Genomic DNA, 8342 nt, shown 5'->3' with positions numbered 1-8342 from the left:
GTGAAGATTTTTAAAAATTACTTTAATTAGGGATGTATTTAAATTAAAACTGATTTTTTAAGATCACAATTACGTGCTTAATTATTGTTATTTCGCCTAAGAGATTTTGTGGCTATTTTTTTTTAAATCTCAAAATGGCTTCTGTTGTCATAACGACAATAAATATATTTTTAAATATCCTTAATCTCATCCACGAACCAACATTAAGACTATTGTGCAAATATTATTTGATTTTATTGATTATATATTTTGCTATTATATATAAATTAAAAATTATCACGTAATTAAAAATATAGGTAGGTCTATATATTTAGTTCAGCGGACTGTATGATAATGGTTTTTATGGTTGTTATACAATTCAATGCTACATGCATAGTGTTATAAACGTTCTTTTAAAAAATTTCAGGGATCATTATGTTTGTATATGTTCAAATTAAGTTATTTTATTCAAAACAAATTATGAAAGAATATATTTTATATATACTTCCGTATTTATATCACAGTGTATCGTAAATGACAATATCTTAACAAAAATAACACAGTTCTATTTTTAAATCCGGTTTTATCCTAAGGAATGAATACTTTTTGTAATATATAATTAAACATATTTGTAAAGATTTCGTTTATAAAATGCAAACTTAATCTCGAAAATGTATGTTACCTTGATCGAGACCTGATAGGCAATAATACTTGGTTTTGCTAAAAATATTAAATATAACTGGATTTTCCCAGAATTGTCTTGCTTCCAAACAATGATATTTTCAAAGAAAACCGAAATTGACGATCTTGGTCAAGATCCTGACGGAATCGATGTGTACAGAAAGAAAATAAAACGAATAAAATAGTTGTTTTAATTTATTGAAACTTAGATATCATAAATATAATTTTAACATGTCAGAGGTTGTCAGTGTGTATTTTTTTAGAAAAAGAAAAAAAAATCAAAATTAACAAAGTTAAATTGGTAAAAATCTATTTTTAAAAAGTGCATATTTTAGGCACAGCTTGAAAGAAACAACATTTAGACTCACAATAGACACGAAATAGTTTCCCTAATTTTTGGAAAATCAAAGACAAGTTCCAAATGGAAATTTGATAGAACTTCTTTCCTTGGTTTACGAAAAAGAGGATAAATTATTTAAATAATGAAACAAAAACAAAAACATAAATTTAATTTTTTTAAAACTTAAGATATAATGTACAAAAGATAATGAAACACTTCTAAACAAAATTTATCCAAAAATTATCCAAACCACGTTCACTTTAACGAAAGTAATTTAATCATTTCGAAAAATGAAATAAAATTTGTTATGGTCAAACCCTCTATGGTCAAAGCACCTGTGGTCAAAGGTACTCGCACCCAAATAATTGCTAAATGAACATCTTTTAATTAAAACATGTGTTTCGTTTACTTTAATATACAATGAAATAAGGTTGCTTGATTGCAATCTATGTAGACCTTTTTACATTTAAAAAAACTTACAATATAATAATATATTCTCTACATCTCGTGTTTTTAATTAATTAATTATATTTTTTCACTTTTAAACTGATTTAGATAATTTATTTTTAAAAGTGGTTGATAATTATAAGAAATACGTTTTTATATACATCTACTACCCATTCCGATGGGACGGAGTGGTCTAGCGGTAGAGAGCTGGACCCGTAAGTCTCGAGTTCGAATCTGAGTCCAAGTTAGTAGACCTTCCCTGAGTCAACCCAACTCTGATGGGTACCTAAATCACGTTATGGAAAGTATAGGCGGCTGGGCATAGTGCTGACCACACTATCTCTTCATATGCCGAGGTCACAGAAACAAGTGAACTCTACTTCACTTGCCCTATAGACCGTCAGGTTTGAAAGGGAAACTTTACTACTACTTACTTACTACCCATTCTGCATTATTCTCTTAAATGGACATTTAAAACATCTTACAATATAATTATATTCTCTACATTTCGTATTTTTAATTAATTAATTATGTTTTTCACTTTTAAACTGATTTAGATATTAATTTATTTTTAAAAGTGGTTGATAATTATAGAAATACATTTTTATATACATCTACTACCAGAGGCGTAGCGATGGGGGGCGGATGGTACATATGTCCCCGGGCGCTGACCTTAGGGGGCGCTAAAATGGGTTGGAAAAACAAATTATAAATAGTTTGAGGGGGGTGCAAATCAAAAGTTTGAAGGGGGTGCTAATCGAAAGTTTGAGGGGGTGCAAATTGAAAATTTGCTCCCGAGGGAGGCGCCAAATTGAAAGTTTGTCCCCGGGCGCCGGGAAGGGTCGCTACGCCTCTGTCTACTACTCATTCTGCATTATTCTCTTAAATGGACTGTGCCGTGTGTGATCAAACCGCTGTAGTGAACAAATGTTTCGTCATTTTGTAAGATTGTCCTTCCTCCCTGATACTCCACCAGTAGCGTACGCAGGGGGGGGGAGCAGGGGGAGCGGCCGCTCCCCCTCTGGCCATTTTCAGCAAAGTGGCGCCTTTTTGGAAACTTTTTAAATTCAAAGTTTTAAACAATGATATTTGTTAAAAAAATATTTTTGGTCGGCACATCTATGTAAATCACAAGATTTCTTTTCATGCAGCAATTAAGCATTATTGTACTAGTCTAGTAGTGTCTACTTTTACAACACGTATTAACAGCTGCATCAGTTTGCCATTCTAAAAATAACCATTACGATGCATTGCAATGTTTAAAAAACCTCTAAGGTAGTACCACTTGGCAAGAGGGGTGTTAAGTTTAAGGCAACTGTATAATGTATTTGCTTACGAATAATTGAATTAGAAAATGTCATACATAAAACTTCACACATAATTACTTTATATATACAGTTTGAATCGTGTGATTAATTTTTAAAAAAAATACAATACAGAAACAGTTTGGGCGATAGTGATTACGATTACAAATTATATGAAACAGTTACAAACCCCCGTTCCCCATGGACCCCTCTGTAAACAAAAATGTCATCATACCACTGCTACTTATTTAAATCTATTTCTGTAAAATATATTTGTGTAATATATAATTGTGTAATATATATGTATGTTTAGAACAGTCATCTAAAAACTGACGCTATGTTCACTCTGAGTTGGTTATCGTCCCCTCCCCCCCTCCCCCCCCCCAACACACACACCTCACCACCACAATTGTGTAGAGCGACATTAATGTCACACCTAGGTATACACTGGGTTGGATAATTGACCTAAAGGGAACGGACAGTGGTGAGTGAAGTTGAACCCCCCCCCCCCCCAACTCACCCCGAACTGATCTGTTAAGTACATGTAGAGAACGCGTAATGATGTACCAAAGTACCATGCCGCCAGAAAACTCTGTGAATATTGTTTTTGCAATTACCAGTAAAAAGGTGTGTGATCAATACAGTGATCTAACCCATACCTATCACTATGTTAAAAAAAAGATCTTTAAAGAACACAAAGAAGCAGTAGTTAATTAAAATATTTGATCTGAACTGAATGACCGATATTTAGCTATATGTAGGCTGTTATTCCGAATGTTTTTCTATTGTATCGAAAAGCGTGCTTTTATACCATCTCTGATTTTACAAACTTTCATTATGCTGTAATACTTTAGCATTTATGAAAAAGATATATTAAATTCTGAATACAGACAAAAACATTTTGTAATCATAAATAGTCTTAAATAATTTCATTATATTCTAAAGTAATTATTTATTTGTTTTGACATTTATAATTAAATGTGTAGATATACAGGCCTACATATTTATATTAAGACAGTAATTATTTCCCCTATTTCACTTGTCTTAAATAATTTCCCAGGAACTATTATGTAAGAAATTTTGCTTACATAAATATATATATATATATATATATATATATATATATATATATATATATATATATATATATATATATATAATACATATATATAGAACGTGTTAAAAATTCGGCACCTTTTTTTGCTCTTTTCGCTCCCCCTACAACGAAAACCTGGATACGCCTCTGTACTCCTCGTACATGGTGTAGGACGCTGGTGGGCCCAAGTTTTCTAGTCGTAGTAGCTTCTCTTTAACCTGTACATAAATGTTAGGTTACTAAAACTTTATAAATTACATTATTACCACTTCTGAGAGAATTCACCGCACCGGATCTCTTGAATTCACAACTCCAGATACACAATCACATTTAATATACTTAAATCATACGGGCAGAGTTTCTTCCAGGCATCTCTTCGGGGGGGGGGGCCTAGCCCCCCCCCCCCCCCCCCCGAAAATTTTTTACCGCCCCCCCCCCCCCCCCCGAACGAATTGAAATTTATATAATTTATATAGAAAATATAAACTTTTAACAGTGTCCGCCCCCCCCCCCCCCCCGAAGAAAGTCTACCGCCCCCCCCCCCCCCCCCGAAAATTTCAAGTGCCCCTCCGGAGAAAAAAGTCTGGAAGAAACACTGCATACGGGTATATAGCGGGTAGCCATTATGGTTTCTACAGGAATTCCGGACAAGAATGAACATCAGGCCTTAATACTAGAAATACTTTGCTCTGCTTCTCTATCAAACAGCGTTTCTTTCAGACATTTCAATCAAAGTATATTTCTATTTTAAAAAATTTCTATTTCGCTCGGGGGGGGGGGCGAGAGAGAATGCAACTGTTACCAAAACGTACAACATCGCCTATAAATCGTATAGAGAAGTACATCGAGGTTAATAGTATACACCCTCTATAACTACTAACCTCTATGTACTCGTGGGGGGATGTAGTCTAAGAACTCGCGAGTTAAATATGGTTACAGTTGACACCATTATAAAAACTGAAACAGTAAGAAACTGTTCAGAGAATTTGCAAGCAGGCCTGGTCAGGAGTAAAAGGTACCATAATATATTTGCCTACTTGTGTTTTTATAGAAACATTCATTTTACCAGGCCTACTAACAAAAAAAAATGAATGATAAAATTATTTCTTTTTTTTTAAAGGAAATGACCAATTGTCATGGCAACCAACTTACCTTTATACATGTTAAGTCATCACCATTCGCAAATGAATGATAAAATTATTTCTTTTTTTTTAAAGGAAATGACCAATTGTCATGGCAACCAACTTACCTTTATACATGTTAAGTCATCAACATTCGCAAATGAATGATACAATTATTTCTTTTTTTTAAAGGAAATGACCAATTGTCATGGCAACCAACTTACCTTTATACATGTTAAGTCACAACCATTCGCATCTGTATAATCAATGTCTACTTGTTTAGGGCCAATACCGTTGGGGTAAACCACGTTTATCGTCACGCTGGGGTCACTGGCCTCTGTGTGAAAACAAAATGTTTACAGGCGTTTTATCCTTGCCTTATGGTTCAAATCAATTTTTTTTTTTTTTTTTTTTGGCTGGGTTTTTCTTATTTTTAGAAATTAGTGGACTAACCAACTCTAATGCGTTTCCGGCTTGAGCGTTTACGATTGCCCCAAGTCTACTCAACTCAAATGGAAACCTATTGACAGCATGTAAGAATATCCTGAATCTACCTAGGTCTATGCGCCGAAGTCATAATATTTATTAGCCCCACTTTTTCTCTTATTCTGAGAGTTAGATTCCCAACGTACTTTGTGTAATAAACGGAAGCAGAATGTAATTAAATTTTTGTTATTAAAAAATGTGATTTCAATGCTTTATTGTAAAAGTTTTCAATTATTAGTATTAAATGTAAACTTTAAAGATGTTACTGTGAAGAGGGGGGGGGGGGGAGAACCAACTACAAAATTTACAGATAAAAAAAGGGGGTTGATACCTTGAGGGTGCCGCACCGGGTGACACCCGACCTAGCGACGCCATTGTAGCTGGTTAAATGTGTGACTCACCTAGACTTGCTCCAGATTCCATGGCAACCTGAAAAGTAAACAAAACGCCATAATTATCGAATAACGTTGAATAATGGCTAGTCTATGTGATGAGAACTAATCGATATAAGCAAATATGGTCGCCTGAAGTATTGAATAAAGAATAAGCCTACATGGGGAAGGGGGAGGATGTATTCCTGTCAGTCAATGTTCCCAGACTTAATTTACCGGTCTGTTACGGCAGAAATTTGGTTATTATAGTCTCTCTCTATATTTTTTTAATTCAATCAATTGTTGGGATAATTATTTTTTGCCTTTTTTAAAGCTGGTGAGTATGTTTGTCGCTACTAGGAAAATAAATACCTTGACTTATAGTGATGGGTCTGTAAACAAGTCTTCAAACAAGCCACAACTAATCCTACTCCAACCAAGCTAAATCGTTACAACTATTGCGCCCCCCCCCCCCCAAATCAAAAATCTTTAACGCTATTGCACCACTTGTAAAGTTTACTGTATAGGAAGTATTGAAATCGTGCACACTTATTTATAAATGAGATTTTTTTTTTATAGTTTTCGACTTCTAACACATACAAGTACTGTAATTAAAGCAATTGCGTGTTCTTATAATAGTTTTAAATTACAGTAATAAACGTTTTTCTTAACCAATGTTATGCTCGATATTCTCAGCAATTAGGACAAATAAAATTTTCAAAAGACAAGTTTAGATCAAACATTAATCGCCCATTGTTAAAACTAGATTGGTCTCGTTGAAAAGTACGCAAAAATGTAAAAAAAAAACGAAAACACGGAATCGTCGTTTTCGGCGGCTATCATTTCGATGACGACGGTAAAAAAAAAAGTAGGCCAGGCGTAGCCTACTTGACTGTAATAAATGAAGTGGTTCTCCGAAAAAAAACTTAAATTTTTAAATTATTTTGGTAGTCTTAATATAGGGCCTTATTGTATTTTTATCAAGTAATATTGATAAGTGAAATGCTTTTGCAGTATTTAAATAAGTTCATTTATTTTGCTTATTACCTAAGTATACTTTATAGTGCTAGGAGCAGTGCAGTGTGAGTGTATGTAGGGGCTTACAGTGGCCTGTAGGCCGTAAACGTAGGCCTATACTTAACTATACTATAATAAATTAAATAATAATTTAATAGCAGGCCTACTGTTGAAAGCCATTTGTAAAAATGTTTCTTCAATCTACCATTTCATGTAATGAATGTAAATAAATTCTAAATTAAAACGAATGGTTGTGAGAGTTTAAAGTTAGATCAAGATCTGGGTTCTACAAACCTCTAAGTCAAGTAGCCCTCGCACAGTGCAAAAGCCAGCGGATAACGGGTTTTGCCGATTTTTCTTAAGAGGAAGTAGATTTTAGATCTTGGTAACCTGAATCGTGTTGCTAAGCTGCCAAACAAAAAAAAAACACAAAAAAAAAGCATCCCAATTCCCAATTTGTTTCAATCCCACCTTAGCTTTCTCTGGCATTAATTTTGCAACTTAAATTTTGTTTACAGCCAAATTCAACATTCCATTTTTCTTAATAATAAAGCAATAGAGCCTATACTTAATTTATAGTTTTAGGTATTGTGACATTATGTATGACTATAACTATATAAATAAATACTTTTATACTTATAGACTATAGTATTATTAATTATATAGATTATAATAGTATCTAGAATCTAGGCCTATTTTAAATTATAAAATTATGTTAACTTTAAAAAAAATAATTTAATTAATCCTAAAGAAAAAAATCAAAGTTCAAGGCTATTCAATGAGGCCATTGCTTACAACCTTAAATTACTTGCTAAAAAATAATTCACCTGAAAAAAAACTTGACTAAAATGAAAATATATAATAAGAAAATTAAGATAATAACATAATTGTTTTTAGATATTAATGAATTAAATTCCATACAAATAGTTCTGTATCGCTCTTCTTGCTTGTAATGAAATTTCTTTAAGCCATTCTTTTCATTCGGTAAGAATTATTTTTAGGTTAAAATTAGGTTTTAATCATCATGTGCCAATAACAAACTAGTTTAAAACAAAACATAATCATCATATGCCAATAACAAACTAGTTGAAAACAAAACATAATCATCATGTGCCAATAACAAACTAGTTTAAAACAAAACAAAAACTGTTTGAATAAAACTTTTATTTCTGTTTATTTCAATTTTTAAAAAATTATTCCTTATGTTAAATTAATTAAGATGAATCATGAATGTATTCAATTTTTTTAATACTGCAATCAGAACATTTATAAAAAAGAAATTTTCAATAAAAAGTATTTTAAGGTTAGAAAAATATAGAAGCATATATAGCACACTAACGAACAATAAGTCATAATTAAAAGAGAAACAACTTTTTTTTAATTACACATAACTCATTCATAAATGATTCAACCTTGATGTATTATTTAATGTGCTGGGCATTCTTTAGCAAAAATAATTGATAATATCTACTTTATTTATTTAACCAACTTTTAATGAGG

Source organism: Physella acuta, unplaced genomic scaffold, assembly GCF_028476545.2.
Source record: "Physella acuta isolate Inbredline_101_S28 unplaced genomic scaffold, ASM2847654v3 ptg000666l, whole genome shotgun sequence".
Lineage (NCBI taxonomy): Eukaryota > Metazoa > Mollusca > Gastropoda > Physidae > Physella > Physella acuta.
This window is presented reverse-complemented; position numbering follows the sequence as displayed.